The sequence below is a fragment of the Crotalus tigris genome, unplaced genomic scaffold (genome assembly GCF_016545835.1).
Source record: "Crotalus tigris isolate CLP2741 ecotype Arizona unplaced genomic scaffold, ASM1654583v1 scf7180000017585.4430047, whole genome shotgun sequence".
In the NCBI taxonomy this organism is placed as follows: Eukaryota; Metazoa; Chordata; class Lepidosauria; order Squamata; family Viperidae; genus Crotalus; species Crotalus tigris.
Genome location: NW_024096493.1, coordinates 1,573,452 through 1,595,618, shown reverse-complemented (window position 1 = coordinate 1,595,618; position 22,167 = coordinate 1,573,452).

The window sequence follows — 22,167 nt, the reverse complement described above, 5'->3', positions numbered from 1 at the left end:
CTACCCAAACAGAAGCATCCCCATTAAAATTGAGCAATCAATTTCTCCCTTTAGATGGAAACACGCAGACCCACAACCTCCCCCTCAAAGAAAACATGCAGACATTTAGCAAAGAAATAACTTCAAATATCCCTAAAAAGTCTTTTCAAATATCCCTAAAAAAGTCACATCAACAAACACAACTGAGATAAACAGAAAAGCACCCCAGACTGAAGCCCCCCAAAAAGAAAGGCGAGTGTTGGTAATAGGAGATTCTATCCTCAAAGGAACAGAATCATCCATCTGCAGACTGGACATACAATCCAGGGAGGTATGTTGTCTCCCTGGAGCAAAAATCAAAGATGTGGCTGAGAACCTAACCAAAATAATTAGGCCTACAGATTACTACCTCTTCCTCCTCCTCCACATTGGGACGAACGACACAACAAAAACCTGAGTACAATAGTGAGAGATTACAAACAACTAGGCAATAAAGTTAAGAAACTAGGAGCACAAGTAGTGTTCTCATCAGTACTCCCAACAAAAGGCCAACACTCATTGAGGGAAAAAAGAATTTTAGAAATAAACCACTGGCTAAAGGATTGGTGTCGCCAAGAAAACTTTGGTTTCCTGGATCATGGACTGCATTTCCTACATGAAGGACTTTTGGCAAGGGATGGGCTGCACCTCACGAAAATAGGCAAAAATGTACTTGGAAAAAGATCGTCCCAATTCATCAGGAGGCCTTTAAACTAAAACTGAGGGGGAAGGGTGACCAATCTCTAGAATTTCTAGAACCCAAAACCAATAACAAATCCCAAGAAAACAAATCAAACAATGAGGTAGGCAGTGATGGAGAAAAAAAGAAAAGCAACAATCAGGAGATGCAGGAAACATACTCTTGGACAGGCATAAAAGTCTTAAATGCTTATATACAAATGCTCAAAGCTTGGGGAACAAACAGGGTGAACTAGAAGTAATAGTACACAAGGGAGGGTATGATATAGTTGGCATAACAGAAATTTGGTGGGACAAAACCCATGAATGGAATGGACTGATGGATGGATACAAATTATTCAAAAGAAACAGGTCTACAAAAAGAGGAGGGGGAGTTGCACTATATTTAAGAGGACACTACATATCTACAGAAATGCACATGATCAAAGATAAAATCTCTCCAGAATGTATATGGGTCTATATAAAAGAGAAAAAAGTGACATTACCATAGGTGCATATTACAGGCCACCCAAACGAATCAGAAGAAATAGATGAATTCTTTGCCAACCACTTAACAAACATATGTAGGAAGCATACCACAGTAGTAATAGGCAATAATAGGAGATATTACTATCCAGATATCAACTGGGAGACAAACTCTTCAGTGAGCTGGAGATCAATCAGATTCCTAACCAACCTAGCCAACAACTTTCTCACCCAAAAGGTGGAGGAGGGAACTAGATGTAAAGCTATACTGGACTTAATCCTTACAAATAGAGGGAATTGAAATTGCCAGAACCTTGGGTGAAAGTGACCACGTCATACTGGAAAAATCAAAGGTACAAGTACAGATTGGGTGAGACCTGGTTTAAAAACAGTAACTGTGAGAGGGACCTTGGAGTCCTAGTGGATGATCACTTGACTATGAGCCAGCAGTGCTCAGCAGCAACCAAAAAAGCTAATATAATCCTAGATTGTATAAACAGAGGCATAGAATCAATATCACATTAAGTACTAGTACCATTTTATAAAACCCTAGTAAGACCACACCTGGAATACTGCAGCCAATTTTAGTCACCATATCACAAAAAAGATGTTGAGAGTTTGGAAAAAATTCAGAGAAAGCAACTAAGATGATGAAAGGCCTGGAGACTAAAACATATGAAGAAAGGCTGTGGGACTTGGGTTTGGCTAGTCTAAAGAAAAGAAGAAATAGGGGAGACAACGATAGCAGTATTCCAGTATCTGAGGGGCTGCTTCAAGGAAGAGGGGGTCATGTTATCCACCAAAGCACCAGAGGGAAGGATGAGAAACATGGTTGGAAACTGATCAAAGAGAGAAGGAACCTAGAATTAAGGAGAAAGTTCCTGACAGTGAGGACAATCAACCAGTGGAACAGCTTGCTTCCAGAAATCGTGGGTGCTCCATCACTAGAGATTTTAAAGAAGAGACTAGACAGTCACCTGTCTGAGATGGTATAGGTTCTCCTGCTTGAGCAGGGGGCTGGACTAGAAGACCTCCAAGGTCCCTTCCAGCTTCTATTCTATTCTATTCTATTCTATTCTATTCTATTCTATTCTATTCTATTCTATTCTATTCTATTCTATTCTATTCTATTCTATTCTTATTCTACTCTACTCTACTCTACTCTACTCTACTCTACTCTACTCTACTCTACTCTACTCTATTCTATTCTATTCTATCAGTCCATTCAATGATGTACTCTTTGTGCCTTTCAATGACTTGTTGAATAACCTGGATCTGATCCATTGTGCTGTAGCCACTTCTGAACTCAGCCTGCTCATTTGATTGTGCATCATTTAATGTTTTCAATATTCTTTTTGCTATTATCTTGGTGAGAATCTTGTAGATGACTGAAAGAAGGCTTATTGGGCAATGGTTTCTATCCATCAGTTATTTTTTCTTCTCTGAGACATCTCAAATATAGTTTTGCTAGTATCTTGTATAAACTGTGACTACCAGCTTTCAGCATTTCTACCGTAGCACAGTCATTTACTGAGGCTTTGCCATTTTCATTGATTTTATATACTTCCTCCACTAGGATACCTGGCATTTCCTCTTTTGTGGGTGTTGTTACTTCTAAGTGATCTTGATCTTGGTATAGCGCTGAATAGAATTGCCTAATTATTTCTGACATTTCCTTTCTTGTTCTACATACAGAGCCATCTTCATGTTTTAATCCAAAAACATTCTTTCTTGTGTTTATAAACTTGCATTTTGCTCTATTAATCCTTTTGTTTTCTTCAATTGCTTTTTTCACAAGCTTCATGTTAAACCAAAATGTTTCTTCTTGGATACATTTTCATATGGTCTTGCAAAGTTCAATGTACTCCAGTTTATTAGTGAAACTTCTGATATTCTTCATTGTCTGTCATTTTTTCATTAAACCAATAGTTTCATCAGAGATTTTTGACTGTACAAAATGTTTTTCCGTGGTGCTATAGAAGTTGCATATTCAAGGATGTTTTTGTTCATTTTGGTCTGTAGTGTTCATCTCTTCCAAATCTTGCAACAGAGCAAAGAGATTTGATAGATTAATCTCAACATTGCTGTTTTTCTCTAACAGCTTATCATTTTTAATTCTTAATTTTTGTTTTTTTGTGATGTCTATCATTTTCATATGCTCTTTTTGAAGTCTATCTTCACTTTAGCTTGTACCAGTCTATGGTCACTCCCAATGTTAAAATGACTGGTGACAGTACAATTGAAGAATATGGTTATATCACTTGACATAATGTAATCAATTTTGCTTGTTTACCCAGATGGATTCTTTCATGTCCTTCTAGCTTTTTTCTTGTAAAATGAGTTCATGGCATAAAGTTCCTGTCCTTCAGTAAAATCTATTAGTCTATTGCCTTTATTATCTCATTCACCACTTCCATATGGGCCAGTTGCTTTTTCTCCAGTTATTGTTCTTGCATTAAAGTCATCCCTTAGTAGTTTGTATCAGTATTTTTCTTTGTCTTGAAGGCGGGCCACATCATCATAAAACTCTTCAACCTTATCATGACTATAGTTTATTGTTGGCACATAAGCTTGAATGATTTGAAGTTTGTATTGTTTGTTCAACTGAATGATGCATTGGGCTACTCTGTCTGATATACTTTCAAATTTTACTACAGAGTCTTTCAACTTTTGGTTGAAAAGAAACCAAATCCACCACATTGTCCATCTTTGGTACCTCTAGTGTAGAATAAATGCCCAGACCTAACAAAGTCAATTAATTTTTCACCTTTTTGTCATGTTTCACATATTCTAATGATATCCCAATGCATATTGTTGAATTCAATCAGCAGTTCTTCTAGTCAAGTATCCATTTTTATTGTTCGAATGTTGACCATTCCTATGTCTAAAGGCAACCTGATTTAACCTGGTAATTTTTAGTACCCTCTGCCTTCAGACAGGTCTTTTCGCTGCTGTGGGTAGTTGCCCTATGGCCTCCAGGGAATGAGGAATGTTTTTGAGGTTGTATTGGCATGGGGAAGGAATAGACCATTATCTGCCACTCTGGTCCAATGTAGGTTGGCAGATGTGATCAGTGTTAGTCCGGGGTATCCATCATGGCCTGTTCACATTGGAAGATCCTTCTGGACATATACATGTTGACAACATAGCCCACAATTTCATTTACCACACAAGTCTCTTCGCCTCATTAAAGATCCGATCATAGAAGGAGATGGGCTACATGTGGCCATTTTATATGGCTGCAAAAATACAGTATACTGTAAATACTAAGGTTAATGCTCAGCAAGGATGAGTGCTATGTCAGTATCAGGTTGGGCCACAGGAAATGCTCTAAGGTGAACTGTCTACTGGTATTGATCTAACTGTTCATCTTGTTTTGACTCTGAGGGGCTCCTTGCAATAGTGAGGCCTTGTTGTCAGGACTGCACAGTTGGTGTCCCCTTTTTGCCAGGCGAGGAGTAGGAAAGACAGCAAGTGAGTAAGCAACACCCTCCTGTTGGATGAAGGAAATAAGAAAGTATTCTGCCAGGAAAGAAGAGAAAAGAGGGAGAAACAAATAAATGCAAGAGGGAAGAAAAAGGGCATCAGGAATTGGACGGCTATCAGTGGACTTTTTTTGGTGAGATTAAGAAGGAGTAGTTACAAAGTTAGCTAATAGCTAAACTAAAATGCTGTTTTGTTTTTTAATTATTATATTGGGTATTTTATTGTTCTTATTTTCTGATGTAGATTTTGGATACTTACATTTTATATTGTACTGGAGATATTTTAATGGTTACTTAAATCTGCTGTGGAAGTCGTCTCATATTTGGCTGCATCAAAATGCAATAAATTAAGTAAATTTCCTAGATAAGTATATGACATCCTAGATATGTTCTTGAAAAAATATTGCATTTCAATATACAGCAATACAATCAAATGTTGGTATTCGGGTTAATGTCAAATACTGTCAGCTAAAGATAAAAAGCTGTTTTACAGCTTTTTCGCAAGTAGCACTATTTCCCAGTATGTTTTTTGAAAAAGATATTTAAGTTTAATGGCATACTGTGATATACTTCATTTTCTTCATTTTTTAACTCACTAGAGGCTTTTGTATCCATATGTATGAAAAGCTTTCTGTCTTGCAGCCTTGGGGTAATGAACTTGCCTTCATGCGGCATTCGTGATGATTGAGTTTGAGACCCCTGATCTAGATGATCACCAGGATGAAGGTTTTTACAATATACCCAAGTGTTAAGAAAGGGACACATGGGCATCTGAATATCTACGCATTCAAACAAGGTTCTAGTTCAGTGCATTAAACCGGAGGGAATCTGCTTACAAAGTTGCAATCTTATACATTTACCTGACATAATTCCCACACATCCCAGTCAGGTTACTACTGAATAGGACATGTTTACACTGTTAAAGATTAACCCAAAACTCCTCAGTTGACTATTAAAGGGTTTCCTTAATTATCAAAATCTATGTAATATTCAGTTTTTCAATGAAAGCAGTAGAAATGGTGCTCTCTATATTAATCTTACAGTGTGTCTGTTTGCTGATGTTAAAATGAATTTGACATAATGGTAAGTAGTTCAAACAATCTATATCACTTGAAGCTTTCTCTCACTTTCTATTGATTTTCTTACCCATCTGCAGTATGTTCAAAAGCACTTCCTATTCTGTTCACCACTGTATACAGCTGGAAAGCATGCTTTCACACTGTCTAATGGAATTAAGCAGACCTAGAAAGGTATTTTATTGGAAAATGAAATGTATTTATTTGTAGTTCTGCAGAAGGTTAGAGGAGCAAGTAAGCACCTTGCTAATTTTACTAGGCAGCATAAGAAATTTTGAACTGATAGCTGGAAAAAGTTAACAGCATTTTACTTTTTGATATATATAAAAAACTTTGCCTTGAAGCCAGATACAGCTGTCAGGATGCATCAGACGTTAGATAAAAATTGACATATTTTTAATCATATTATACATTTGCATATATTGTGCCCAAGATTGCTAACAACAGTAAGTACAAAAGTATCAGTAAAATGAACAATTAAAAATATCATCCCAAGTGATCATTGTTAAGAACAAGCACTAGTAAATACTTATTGAGAAGAAGTAAGTAAAATGACTGGTTAAATGAAGAATATTAGTTATAATATCCAAAATGATATATAAACTAAACTTTAATTCTTAAGTTGTGAAGAATAGTGAGCAATTTTTCATCCTCTTAAAAAATTAAAACTGGAGAAAGGAAAGAAAAGGTTGTTATAATGTGCAAGCTCAATAGATAAAATTTACTGCAGGAATGATTTCAGCAACTATCTTCCACTATCTTTTAGGGAAAAAAACAGCCAAAAGCTTGTTTTATTACATTCCCACAATTCAAGATGTTAGGTTTTGCCATACAGAAAAATATTGGTTGGTGTTAGTAAATTTTAGATACCATTTAAGAAATTGGTAAAACAGTATCTATCTAGACAGTGCCTTTAAGCATCTATCCTGGAGGAATTGTGAGAAATTAAAATGGTAGCCAGTTCAATGCTTAGAGCATTGTTTGGATTACAGCTGATGTTACTGACATAACTAGTCCCTTTTGCCAGTCTTCCACCACAATGTTCTTTCTATTCCGAATAACCAAAGGGACATTCCCTAGGACAGGGGTGTCAAACTTGCAACATCATGTGACATGTCATGACGTATTGTGACTTTTTTGCCATTGCTGGCAATGGGGTGGGTACGGTTTTGCTGTGATGCATCCGGCCTGCGGGCCGACAGTTTGACACCCCTGCCCTAAGAATTCCAGTATCCTATTGAGCTGTATGCTGCCTTTACCAGTGCTTTTTTTGTACAAAAAAAAAAAAGTGCTGGAACTCACACACATCATACAACCCGTCTTGCCTATCCTACAAGGTTCCATCCAGAAAAGGTGCTGGAACTCTGTTCTGGGCGTTCTATGACAAAAAAAGCCCTGCTTTTTGCATCTATGAACTCTATGAATAGGATAAGCTTTTTATGGAAAATGGTAATATAGATTATGATCCTCAATATAAAATCCCCAAATTTATAGCCAGTATGGCTTCTCACTCTAGTTTATTTCCTTAGTGCAATCAATGACATACTTCAGTAATTCTTGTCAAGGAAATCAGACAGCCCATTTACTACTCATAGGAAATGAAAAAGGGCTATTTGGGGGAGTGGGCCTAACAATAGTGTAATTTTGGGGATCAACCCATAGATAATTGGAACCTCTGATATTTTTTATTTGTCCTACCTGTGCTTTAAATTCCACACCTGAAGCAGAATCTTTAATCCTAGTACATCAGACCATGGTTTATTTATAAATTTGTTTATTTGAGCCACATACAGAGGAAATTCCTCCTGGATTGTACCCAGCGTTGTCACTGTTTCCATAATTGGCACAGCAGTAACAGTGATGAACCAAACAGTACATTTTGCTTAATATGATTTGTCATGCTGCTTCAGAATTATATCCTGATTATGTTGTTGTTGTTGTTGTTAATTGCGAAGTCGTGTCCGACCCATCGCGACCCCATGGACAACGTTCCTCCAGGTCTTCCTGTCCTCTACCATCTTCTGGAATCCATTTAAATTCACACCTACTGCTTCAGTGACTCCATCCAGCCATCTCATTCTCTGTCGTCCCCTTCTTCTATTGCCTTCAATCTTTCCCAGCATTAGGCTCTTCTCCAGTGAATCCTTCCTTCTCATTAGGTGGCCAAAGTACTTGAGTTTCAACTTCAGGATATGGCCTTCTAAAGAGCAGTCGGGGTTGATCTCTTCTAGGACTGACCGGTTTGAATGCCTTGCAGTCCAAGGGACTCGCAGGAGTCTTCTCCAGCACCATAGTTCAAAGGCCTCAATTCTTTTGCGCTCAGCCTTTCTTATGGTCCAACTTTCACAGCAATACATTGCAACTGGGAAAACCATGGCCTGGACTATACGCACTTTTGTTGGCAGGGTGATGTCTCTGCTTTTTAGAATGCTGCCTAGATTTGCCATAGCTTTCCTCCCCAGGAGCAAGCGTCTTTTAATTTCTTGGCTGCAGTCCCCATCTGAGGTGATCTTTGAGCCCAGAAAAATAAAATCTGTCACTACCTCATTTCTTCCCCATCTATTTGCCAGGAATTGAGAGGGCTGGATGCCATGATTTTGGTTTTCTTAATGTTGAGTTTCAAGCCAACTTTTGCACTCTCCTTTTTCACCCGCATCAAGAGGCTCTTTAGTTCCTCTTCACTTTCTGCCATTAGAGTGGTATCATCTGCATATCTTAGGTTGTTGATATTTCTCCCGGCACTCTTAATTCCAACTTTTGATTCATCTAGCCCTGCCTTTCTCATGATGTGCTCTGCATATAAGTTAACTAGGCAGGGCGACAGTATACAGCCTTGCCGGACTCCTTTTCCAATTTTGAACCAATCAGTGGTTCCGTGTCCAGTTCTCACTGTTGCTTCTTGACCCGCATATAAGTTTCTCAAGAGACAAATGAGATGGTCTGGTACTCCCATCTCTTTAAGAACTTGCCACAATTTGTTTTGATCCACACAATCAAAGGCTTTAGCATAGTCAATGAAGCAGAAGTAGATGTTTTTCTGGAACTCCCTAGCTTTCTCCATGATCCAGCGTATGTTGGCAATTTGATCTCTAGTTCCTCTGCCTCTTCGAAATCCTGCCTGTACTTCTGGTAGTTCTCGATCCACATACTGATGGAGTCTAGCTTGTAGGATTTTAAGCATAACTTTACTAGCATGTGAAATGAGTGCAATGGTGCGATAGTTTGAACATTCTTTGGCATTGCCTTTCTTTGGAATTGGAATGTAAACTGACCTTTTCCAATCCGGTGGCCACTGTTGAGTTTTCCAAATTTGCTGGCAAATTGAGTGTAGCACTTTTACTGCATCGTCTTTTAAGATTTTGAATAGCTCAGCTGGAATACTGTCACCTCACTAGCTTTGTTGTTGCTCAGATTTTCTAAGGCCCATTTCACTTCACATTCTAGGATGTCTGGTTCGAGGTCAATGACCATCTCATTGTGGTTATCTGGGATGTTAAGCTAATTCTTGTATAGTTCTTCTGTGTAGTTTTGCCATCTCTTCTTAATCTCTTCTGCCTCTGTTAGGTCCCTGCCATTTTGGTCCTTTATCATGCCCATCTTTGCATGAAACATTCCTTTCATATCTCCAATTTTCTTGAAGAGATCTCTGGTCCTCCCTATTCTGTTGTTTTCTTCTATTTCTTTGCACTGTTCATTTAAGAAGGCATTCTTATCTCTTCTAGCTACTCTTTGGAATTCTGCATTCAATTGGGTGTATCTTTCTCTTTCTCCTTTGCCTTTCACTTACCTTCTTTCCTCAGCTATTTGCAAAGCTTCCTCAGACAGCCATTTTGCTTTCTTGCATTTCTTTTTCTTTGGGATGGTTTTAGTTGCTACCTCTTGTACAATGTTGCGAACTTCCATCCATAGTTCTTCAGGCACTCTGTCTATCAGATCTAATTCCTTAAATCTATTTGTCACCTCTACTGTATATTCATCAGGAATATGATTTAGTTCATACCTGAGTGGCCTAGTGCTTTTCCCTACTTTTTTCAATTTAAGCCTAAATTTTGCAACGAGAAGCTCATGATCTGAGCCACAGTCAGCTCCTGGTCTTGTTTTTACTGACTGTATAGAGCTTCTCCATCTTTGGCTGCAGAGCACATAGTCAATCTGATTTCTATGTTGACCGTCTGGTGATGTCCATGTGTAGAGCCGTCTCTTGGGTTGTTGGAAAAGAGTGTTTGTTATGACCATCATATTCTCTTGACAAAATTCTATTAGCCTGTGCCCTGCTTCATTTTGTACTCCAAGGCCAAACTTGCCTGTTATTCCGGTTATCTTTTGGCTTCCTACCTTAGCATTCCAATCCCCCATGATGATAAGGACATCATTTTTTGGTGTTAATTCTATAAGGTGCTGTAGGGCTTCATAGAACCGGTCAATTTCATCCTCTTCAGCACCAGTGGTTGGGGCATAGATTTGGACTACTGTGATATTGAATGGTTTGCCTTGGATTCGAATTGAGATCATTCTGTCATTTTGGGGATTGTATCCCAGTATTGCTTTTCCTATTCTTTTATTGACTATGAAGGCTACTCCATTTCTTCTGAGGGATTCTTGCCCACAGTAGTATACCTGATGGTCATCTGAGTTAAATTCACCCATTCCTGTCCATTTTAGTTCGCTGATTCCTAAGATGTCGATGTTCAGTCTTGTCATCTCTTTTTTGACTACGTCTAGCTTGCCTTGATTCATGGATCTTACATTCCAGGTTCCTATGGAGAAAAAATCTTTACAGCATCGGACTTTCCTTTCACCACCAGATATATCCACAGCTGAGCGTCCTTTCGGCTTTGGCCCAGTCGCTTCATTCTTTCTGGCGCTACTAGTACTAGCCCTCTGCTCTTCCCCAGTAGCATATTGGACACCTTCCGACCTGAGGGGCTCATCTTCCAGCGTCATATCTTTTTTCCTTTTAGTACTGTCCATGGGGTTTTCATGGCAAAGATACTGGAGTGGTTTGCCATTTCCTTCTCCAGTGGATCACATTTTGTCAGAACTCTCTGCTATAACCTGTCCGTCTTGGGTGGCCCTGCACGGCATAGCTTATAGCTTCATTGAGTTACGCAAGCCCCTTCGCCATGACAAGGCAGTAATCCATAAAGGGGATGGATTACTGATTATATCCATTATCTATATTACAGTGTGTCTCTTACCAAAGAGTAAATTCCAGCAGTCGGATTATAGTAATCTATCATGTCTAGATCAGCAATGGAACAAATTCCTAACATTGCAAACAGAGGATTTGTGAATGGGAAAGTAAGATTGAAATATTTTAATGGGGCAGAAGTTAAAAGGCAACTTTGTAGGTTAATGCAGGAAAGATTTAGAGCCTTTAACCCACTGCTGAGATTGAAGTGCTAACTACCTATCCATGAGTTGGAGAAAAAAATTCTGGCACAAAGTTTACTCTCCTGGTTGTTGATCTCTATCTTATATCTATTGCCTGTTTCAAGTTAGTAAAGTTTCCTGATTTCCCTCCAGGTAATAAGTGACAACCTCTAATAGTTTTATACCATTTGAGGCTGTCCTAAGAAGGTACTAGGATTTTTAAAAAGGCTATATTAACACTGATACAGGTAAGGATGATTTAACGCTGCTTCACTCATTGCTGGACTAAAAATGAAATGGAATGAAGCTATAGAACCCAGCAGAAAAAAAGTTGTCACCGTGGCATGTTTGTGGTGGGGTAGGATATAACTGGGGACAGTCCCTTAGAAATATGTTGTGCATAGAACTGCTACTATAGTAAATCAGTGAGAAACCAAGTAATGAAATATTGCTATGAAATTGCAAACATCATTAGATCAGTGAATTCTTTTTTATTTTGTCCCAGCATTATACAGTAAATTAGTTTTTTGTCAAATTTGGGATGGAGAAAATGTGGTGTGGGGAGATATCTGGAAACATCCCTCAAAAGCTCTTAAGTAAAAAGATTTTGGAGGAATAGATAGCTGTGTCATCCCCACAAGACTAGGAAATCAACATCACAACTGAAATGACTTGTTTTGAGATTAGCTATAATAACAACATTTTATAAGTCTGATTGTGCTATATGTCCTTCCCCTTCTTATACTTCTGTGATTCAGGGTGGTGTGTCCTGAGCTACTTCTGAATGTTATGGCCCTAAAAAAATATTTCACCCGCTTTTGTGTAGATAGGACTATAGCAATAGCACTAGACTTATATACTTATATACCACTTCACACCAGCCCTCTCTAAGCAATTTACAGAGTCAGCATATTGCCTCCAATAATTTGGGTCCTTATTTTACCGACCTTGGAAGGATGGAAGGATGAGTCAACCTTGAGCTGGTCAGGACTGAATTATTGGCAATAGGCAGAATTAGCCTGCAATACTGCATTCTAACCATTGAGCAACCACGGCTCTATAATAATAGTTATTGAGTATTTTCATCAGGGTAACTTTTTCAAAAGGATGACTATGTGACCTTCTTTATGAACAGAAGTCCTCAAAGCTATATTTTATTTGAACAGCTATCCTATGCTGGTTAAGAAAGGCCAAAAGGGGAAGAAAGGATAAAAGAGGGTAAAAGATCAGGTTGACAGTTATGATTGCAGTATGGACAAAATACAGAAGCTCCAGAGGAAAACAAAAATGGTTCTTTCAAGCTAAATTATCATAGGAATGCAGAATCTTGTTCATTATCTAGATCAGGACCCCCCAACCTGTGGGCCAAGGCCTGGTAGTGGGCCGTGGCCTACTGGCCACTGTGCCGCAGGACAGGCTGGCCAGTGAATGCACATGTGCGTGCACACACCCCCAGTCATGCTAGTGCCGTAGCTGCGGGCCGTGAAAACAGGATGCCACGTGGTGCAAAAACAGCCCACTGCTGCACCTTGGGTCGTGAAAACGACACACTGCTGTGCCTTGGGGTGCAAAAATGGGCCATTGCCGCACTGCAGGATGCAAAAACAGGCACCACTGGGCATGGAAAAGTGGTGCTGTGCCACGTAAGAATGGGGCAGGGCTAGCAAATATCACGCAAGCGGCAGCCCTGCCTGTTTGCATCACATGTGTGCTTGCGGCCCCATGCGTGCATGCGCACGCATGCATGTGTGTAAAATGCTTCCCCCTCCCTTTCCCTCTGGTCCACCAACTGAGAAAGATTCAGCATCAGTCACCTGGTAACATTCATCTCTTGTATGGTAAGTATGTATGATATATCCATCTAGTCAGGGATCAGCAAATCTTATATAACTGCAGATACATATTTCTGCAAATAAATTTTGTTTTTAAGCATTTTTTGAGAGAAGATATCCACTCCTAAAATTACTGTAATGATGCATGCTTCTCAATTTTCTTTTCATTGGGTTTGCTCAAAGCCAGTCTGTTCTAGAGTGTTTCTTGTTGTTTTGGTGATAATTTTATAAAACTGTAACCTTTTGCCAGAAAAGCAAGATATATAGTGAGATGGGCTGACAGATATGTTATTTCTGTTTTTCTTAAATGGTAGCTCTAAAGTGATTCAATAATCCATTTTGTTCCCACATTAACATCTGAATTCCTTCGTTCCTCATGAACATGTTTCTACTATCTTGACTATATTCAATATTTAAAAATATAGTTAAATCTGCATGGCATAAATTCTAACACATTCATGGAGAACTTAAAGTTGAATTCCCTCACTTTTCATAACTTCTTCTTGCTGGAACTAGGGCTGTATGAAGAATTTGCCCTTTTTTTCATTCTCACATGTCTTGACAATTTTGAGGATGCAGATATAATTTAGACTGCGTGTATCCTTTAATATTTTATACTCTTCCAAATTCTGTCATGCAGTTGTAAATTAAAAAAGGAACATTCTTATAAAATGTGGTCTTTTGGATATAATAGAAAAATGCTTTCTGAAATGTGGCATGTAGGTGGGCTTGATTCTCTCATGCTACATATTAGGTAAAGTTCACATATTTCTTGCAGTTAATAGATTGATATGAAGATTTTCAATTCACCAAGTATTCATGATGTCATTTTTTAAAAAAAATGAGCAAGCATGTGCTTCTCATGTAAAAGAGTCCTCAATTTTCACATCTTTCTTCCCCATCTTGGACAGAAAAAGGATATTCTTTCAGCATAAGCATTTCTGAGGAGGAAAAAAAAAATTGCCTAAATATTGAGGATTTCTGGTGATACCACAGAAAGTTTATTGAAGATGCTACTGAACATTTTAAATCTTCCTAGTCTTGAAAATGTGGGGATATTGCGTTTACCCATTTATAACAGGCTGACTTCAATGCAGGGCATTAATCATGTTACAAATATGCTTTCAAAGTTATGGGCATTATTTAGGTGACAGAAATATTTTATATTCGGCTTGAATTATTGCTTGATCAGAAATGCCACTGAATTGCTTTCATTTTCCATTTCTTTTTCTGCCTTATTACTAAAGTTTTATGTCTAATTTCATCTTTGCGCTACTTAATTACTTTAGTTTAACTGTTCTTAAGGAGACAGGCCCATGACTGAGAATACCGTCTTGTAATTCACTAACATCGTCTTGAGGAGAATGTTATAATAGTGGATAAATATTTTGATGCTGTTGGGAAGCAATCTGGATGGCCCTGGGAAAAGAAAGGTGGATAATTATCCATGTTTCTACACACAGGCACTGAATTAAAAGAACCATAAAATAGTCTAAATGCTCATATCTATTAAACTGGGAACAAGAAATAGTCCACAGAGCTCCGCTTAATAAATTAAAGTCTATTTTACAGAATAAGCATTTCTCCATTTTTTTTAAGTTCAGTGAGTCAATAAGAGAATATGAAAGAAGCAAGGTTAAATAAATTGCTGTCAGAAGATGCAGGGTTTAGCAGCCGTAGTTACCCTAGATTTCAACAAGAATAAGCCGTTACTATAGCAACCGCATCACATGATCTTCACACATACTGTGGGGGCCGGATTCTGCAGTAATTTATGCGGGTGAAAATTTTCTGAAATGATTCTGAACTCTTGACACATGCTTTGTGCTCTGACCCAAAATTTAATCATCTTCAGGGCTTCAAATCGTGTGTCTTTTATTTCTCCGAATGAGTTGAACTTATTAAAAACTACTAACCCCAAAGAGGAAGAACATGTAATGAAGAAGTTGATCTCATTAATAACAATGCCAATTCTACAATGATTGTATTACTGCTTTATTAACAGATTCCAAACCATCATGCTTTAGGAAGCAATTTTGGCCTGAGGCTTTCTTTCCCTGTCAGGTGAGATCTTTTCAGCCTTCCTGGTATGGATAAATCAACCTTCCTCAACCCCTTTCTCTCCAGATGGACCTGCCTTCAACACTTGCAATTTTCAGCCTGACATACTTGCTAGGAATCATGGGAATTGCTGTTCTTTGCTTCCCTCACAGTTTTTTTTACATAAGATACAAAAGTACAGGAAGTCCTTGACTTACAACCATTCATTTAATGTCCATTCAAAGTTACAATAGCACTGAAAAAACTGACCTATCACTGTTTTCACACTTGCAACCATTGCAGTATTCCCAAGACCATATGATCAAAATTAAGATCCTTGGCAACTGGCATGTATTTATGGGGTCTGGAGCAGTGGTGGGATTCAGCCAGTTTGCACCACGTCCACAGAACCAGTAGCTAATTTTTTTGTTGCCCAGGCCCAGAATGGACTTCCAGAAACGGCATCCACACAAAGAACCGGTTGTTCACATATTTGAATTCCACCACTGGTCTAGAATCATGTGACTCCAGACCTCATAAATACTTTTGTGACTTTCTGACAAGCAGAGTCAATGGGGAAGCCAGATTCATTTAACAACTGTGCTAGTAACGTAACAATTGTAGTGATTCACTTAACAACCATGACAAGAAATGTTGTAAAATGGGACAAAAGTCACTTGACAATGGTAATTTTAGGCTCAATTGTAGTCATAAGGACTTGTAATTGGAGCTCATGAAAAAGAGTTGCCACAACTCCTCTTAGATACATCTTGGCTCATGTCCACTTCCAGATCAAGCACACAAAAGAGATGACATTTCAGAAAATACCTCATATCGCAAAGTAAACATGTTTACAAGCAGTGGCAGGCAGCACGGACATGTATGCTGTCACATGTACCATTGGCAGCGTTTACAAATGAGAGTACTTCTTTTGTCATAATTTGCATTGTTTTACTGTCTTCTGAAGGGATGAAACATGAATGCCAAATGCTTTTATAGTTGAAGTTTTTCTTTTTAAAGGAATGCCTTCACTTCTCTAATCTGCACAAACTTTGCATGAAACTAACTTCTCTAGTCTGCATGAATTAAAAAAAAACTTTGCATGAATTAAAAAAAAAAGCCACACACAATTGACCTGAAAAATTTCAGGATAAGAGCAGAATTTTGTACAGTTTGTTAGCTGAGTGTCACAGTTGCTTCTTTGTCTCTCATTAAATAAGTCAGAAATAGGCAGATCTTTTGGCTGATGGAATTCAGAGTTTGAGAGCAGGTTATGGGTACTATCACAAGCAAGAGGATCATCTGTTCCCAAAATGGCACCCCTGTTAAGTATGGCCTGTCACAAAACCTTCAATTACAGAAGGCATGCTGATACAGTGGCTCCATGCCTCTTCCCTGGAGATGCCACCTGTCATTACAGAGCTCATATGTCCTTTCATATAAAGGACAGTCCTTTATTTCAGAAAGATGTCCTTTAGATTTGTTTAATTAATTAATTAATTAATTTTCTTGGTTTGGTTCTTGAATTTTCCTTTGAAAGGCAAAGTGATAAACACTTCTTTTTGCCTTCATTCACCTCTTTCTTTTTTTTTTTTTTAAATCCTGACGAACCTCTTTTCAATTCAACCCTTTTCAGGTTTGTCCTTTATTTTTTTCCAAGAAAATGTGATCATTGTACCTATCATCCTAGCTTATAATTATCTATTTTGGGGCATAGGCATCTACTGGAGGTAATACCCAATTTATGACCACAACTGAGACCAAAATTTCTGTTGCTAAGTGAGACAGTTGTTGAGTGAGTTTTGTCCCCTTTTAAGACCTTTCTTGCCACAGTTCTTAAGTGAACCACTACAATTGTTTAGTTAGTTACACAGGTATAAAGTGAATCTGGCTTCCCCATTGACTTTGCTTGTCAGGTCACAAAGTGATCACATGACCTTGGGATACTACAACTGTCATAAATATGATCCAGTAGCCACGCATCTGAATTTTAATCACATGACCATGGCCGTAAGTGTGAAGAATGGTCATAAGTCACATTTTTAGTGCTGTTGTAACATCAAATGGTTACTAAATGAAAAATTGTAAGTTGAGGAATACCTGTACTAGCATTCAAAAGTATGGACAGAGATACATATGGTCATGTGTATGCCATGTATGGGCACCCACCCACAGACATATACCAACATGAATATAAATAGCTTTTTGCGGTGAGATTTATTGTTCACAAATGAATTGCAGAATAATGTATTATTTAAATAGAAATACAGAATTGTAGTGTCTTCAAGTGAGGTCAAAAAAATCAAGATGGCAGTTATGAGCGCTTGAGCAAAGCCCCACCCCCATTGTTTTGTGTGATGCCTCTACAAAAGAGGTGGAGCTTCAGTTGTATGGTCACAACCACCATCTTGTCTTTTCTGACCCTACTCCACAGGGTTGTTGCTGGTACCGACTGCAAATACTTTCACAACATGAAAACAAAGAATGTAACTCTTTGTAACATTGTGGGCCAAAGGAATGGAACATAGATTTTGTTTAAACTGAAAATATTTCTACTTTAGATTTGCTACATTAGATTACTTGACAGGCAGTTTGATCGAGTGATTAAGGCACCAGGCTAGAAACCAGGAAACTATGAGTTCTAGTCCCACCTTAGGCATGATAGCCAACCGAGTGCTTTGGGGCCATCACTCTCTTTTTCAGCCAACTCACCTCAAGGGTTGTTGTCATGGGGAAAAGAGCATTATGTGTGCTGATTGACTTGAGTTATTTATCAAAAACAATGAAGGCAGGAAATAAATTAAAAAATTACTGCTTCTGCTACATACCCAAAACAGAATTGTTTCTATTCCATAGAAGCATAGAAGAAAATCTTTTCTGAAGCCAACCCTTAATAAATAATTACTGGGTAGCTTAATGACTTCTTTTGTGGATTCTTTATTTATATATTTTAATATCAAGGGAAGGGATGAGATGTACAGTTCTCCTTTCAACTCCAAAGCACAACACAATACACATACTCACTCCAGCCCACACAGACAGACACACACTCGCACAAATACATCAGGCTAATGCATTAATGATTAACTCTTTTGACTTTCATTTCAGGCAGATGAAAAGCACCAGTGATAACGCCATCCAGAGTCACGCAGCGAACAAACCTTTTAAAGAGCCCTTATTTCTATGTCATTATCTCAAATTGCCTTGTTTATCCCCTGAATTCTGATCAGGTACCATTACTATACTCAGTTGTCCACATCACTCTACTGAAAGGAAAATTAATTCTGAATTACTGGCCCTAGAACTTCTGATTTCTACACATTATCTGCCAGGGACATAAGCAGACAAAAGCCAGCTAAGTGGATTTTTGTTAGCTGCTATTCAAAAAGAAGGAGACAGACAGGTGTGGAATAGAACTTCTCTATTTTTCTCCCCCACTAACAGTTAACAGTACATGCAGGAGGAATTTAATTGTTTGTGTGCACCCGAATACTTGTCATTTCTTGGCTTTATTGATTTTAATGAAAATATTAAGTGCACTTCTGGAGTGAAATGCATAGGGAAATGTATAATGCAAGCAGGCAATTACCGGTTTAGCAGAATATGAAAAGAAGCAGCATAAAGAGAGTAGCATTTTCCTTATGGGGGTAGGAAGTCCCAAGATGAGTAACTGGAGACAGAATAAATGTTTGGTTGATACTAAAAAAAAGGCTTTCAGCTTGATAAAGAAGCCCACTTCCATGTTTGCTTGTTAGTAGAGCTGTTTTTGTTGTGGAGTGCAGTGAAGGGACCAAAGCTTTTTGGCATATTTTTATCTATTTGGTAATCTTTGGGCTATTGTGGAGACAGTCTTTGAATTATACTGTCAAAATCCCTTCTTAGCCTTTCTCATAATGAATGTTTGAATATTGTCTTTCTGTTTGTTTGTTTTGAAACAAAAATGATTTCTAAAGGTTTTTTTTTTTAAAATTCAGTTCCAGTTTTCACTCCATGAAGTGGGAGGACCATCCAGAGCCCACAGTTTTTCCTGCTTTTCTTAACATGCTGTTGAAACCACCCAAAATTCAGACCAAGTTTTTTGTTTTTAATTTTCATTTTGAAAAACAATCAGATTAATGTAGTTACTGGAATCCCTGGACAGAAATTATATGCCAGGAGGGCATAGAATGGATTGGACAACTAGATACCATCACTGTCCATCACCTGTTTGGCTTACTGTTCAGCCCTGTTTGTAAGGCTGACTATAAAAATAGTTCAAGCAACATAGTTGGTCAAACTATCTTTTTTATATCTGGCTCTGTTACATGAACTGACTCTCAGCTAATTTGCCATACTGACTTTCTGCGTGGTGCAAAATATTTGAACAGATCGTTCACAAACTGTGTTGGTGCAAACAAAGTTCTGAGGCCACTGCTACCTCTGGATGGTTTTATTTATTTTTATTTTATTTAGGAAATAAATTTTACCACAGGGCAACTCTGGGCAGTTGGGTTCACCATGTCTGCTTTAAGGGCTTTCTCAGGTTGTATCCTCAAGTGTGTGCTGTTTTACATAATGATAAGAATTCTGGTTCCAAGTGAAATGAAATGATTGGGCATGTACAGAAAACACCTGGGGAAGCCTTTGAAGCAGTTCCACTGTGCTTTTTTGAGGACCCGACAGCCTTAACATTTCATGGTAAGTGCTAATGCACTTTTGAAAACAGCCTTTCAAATGTTTTGAACAAACCTGTGGATTTTAACTTTTCATCTCTAAATAACTTGGAATCGCGACTTCTTTTGAAACTTTAACATCTTTTTCGGATTCTTTGTTGGGTGTTTCTGCTGAATGAAATCTGGAAGGGAATTACCAGAAAGAGTTTTCTATTTACCCAGATCTTTTACACAGCTTAAATACTCACTTTTCACTTTCAAAATATATGTGTTTAACATTGGGGATCTATGCAGTGGTGAGATTCAAATATGTGAACAACCAGTTCTCTGTGTGGATGCCACTTCCGAAAGTCCATTCTGGGCCTGGGCAACAAAAAATTAGCTACCGGTTCTGCTGAACTGGTGCGAACTGGCTGAATCCCACCACTGGATCTATGTCTAGTGATTCTTAGTCTGGGTAACAAATTTATTTAATATTTGATTCTAATTCGCCAATAAACAAAACAAAAAAACCAAGCCAAGCCAAACCCCAAATTTTCACAAAAGGTGTACACTACACTAACCTATCAGATTATAGCTTCAATATATCTCCAACCAATAGAATTTACTCATGAAACTTGACCCTACTTAGAGTCAGGCTTGACCTCTGAGCATGGTATTGACATATTTATAAAATTTTATTAACAATGACACATATAGGATTTATTTTTTTCCTGATTTCTCAGTCTGGTATATAACCTTGGAGTTGCCTGGTGATCCAGGGACTAAACAGATCTCCCTGTGCTCAGATTTTTAAGATCAGGCAAAGCCAGCAGGGTGGACATGTATAAACAGTCTTGAAATCTGGCAGAGAAAGAAAGCCTAATAGAAGCATCTGTTGGATTCTTCTGAAAGTATACAGCATTAGCTTCTGGTTCCGCCTCTCCCCAGCTCTTTTGATCTTTAAAATAATCTAAATCTGAATTTGTCTCAAGTTAGAGTCATAGCAGCAGATTGTGGGAACCTGTTGTTTTCACTATCCAGCTATGCTAGCTGCTAATCTTTCTCTTCCTCCTTCGCCTTCTTACATCAGATGCTTGAATTTGGGGAAGAAAGGCTGCAGAAGTATTCTAAGAGGACAAGAGAGACAACTTGATGTTGGATTTTTGCTTGGAAGTTGGAGCTCTCTGTAGCATCTTTGAGGCCTCTTAGTGTTTGCAGTTTTAATGAACAATAGAACAAGTAATTCTTCTTTCCTACCACTTTAAATATAAAGATCTTAGTTACCAAATAGCGACAATTGCTAATGTATCAATAATGGAAGAGGGGAAGATTGAACATTTTAAGAGATTTTTAAGGATTAGCCACAAACTAGTTTTAACTGCACGTCAAATCAGCAGCCTCAGCTATGTATATGTGTGTTATAGGCATTACTTTTAAAAAAGAAGCCTCACATTTCTTGTTTAATAACAGTAAAGATTAAAATCCAATTAGATAACTATTGTCTTACATAGCAAATTAATACCAAAAAAATATCACAGAATACATTAAAAAACGTGGCATCATTTAATACTTCTAGGTAATAATTCCTGTATGCTGATTTTTTTTTCAAGGCTCAGAGCACCAATAAAGTTTTTCAATTGTGTTTTTCAAAAACAAGGTTAGCACATTAGATATCTACCTTGAAACTCTATAAGTGCAGCTAGAAAAAAAGAAATAGAAGAGCTCTGTTTCATAATCAATCAATCAATCAATCAAGGCATTGGATTCTTTCATTAATATTTCTTACAATGGATATTGAATTCTTTATGTTGTGTTTTCATTCATTCCTATCTAAGAAAATGAAAAACATCAATTTTTATCCATAGATCAGAAACATTTTGGGGACTGAATCTGAACATATAATGTCCTTGAATGCTTAAATTTCATTATTTTGGGACAAATAATTGTTGCCAAAGAGTTTCAACTTCATCCAGAACGCAGCTGAAAAATTCTATTGACATGGAACTTAGGGGTGAATTGGATAATCATGCAAGATTATCAGAATTACCCTATGCATATAATACCCAAAGAAATTTGGGTTTATTAGAAAATATTCTGAAAGCCAGTCAAATTATGTAGCAAGGAAAAATATATATTTTTAAACAACTCAGACACTTTGAAGTAGACAGTAGTGGTGGCGAACCTATGGCATGGGTGCCAGAGGCGGCACTCAGAGCCCTCTCTGTGGGCACGCACGCCGTCGCCCCAGTCCTAGGCCTTCAGCTGGGTTTTATAAACCCTTTTTGCTTTAGGCCTCCGCCGCCGTGTGCAAAAAAAAAAAAAAAAGGTTCAATCAGTCAATTTCAACTTCTCGCAGAAAAAAAAAAGATCTTGCAAAGTTGGAATTGATTGATTGAACTTTTTAGTCCCACCCAGTCTACCGTTTCCACCGCAGCCACGCCCATCCAATTGGCCATGCCCACCCAATTGGCCACACCCAGCCAATGGGCCATACCCAGCCAATGGACCACACCCACCCGGCACTCGACAATGCATAAGTGGGTTT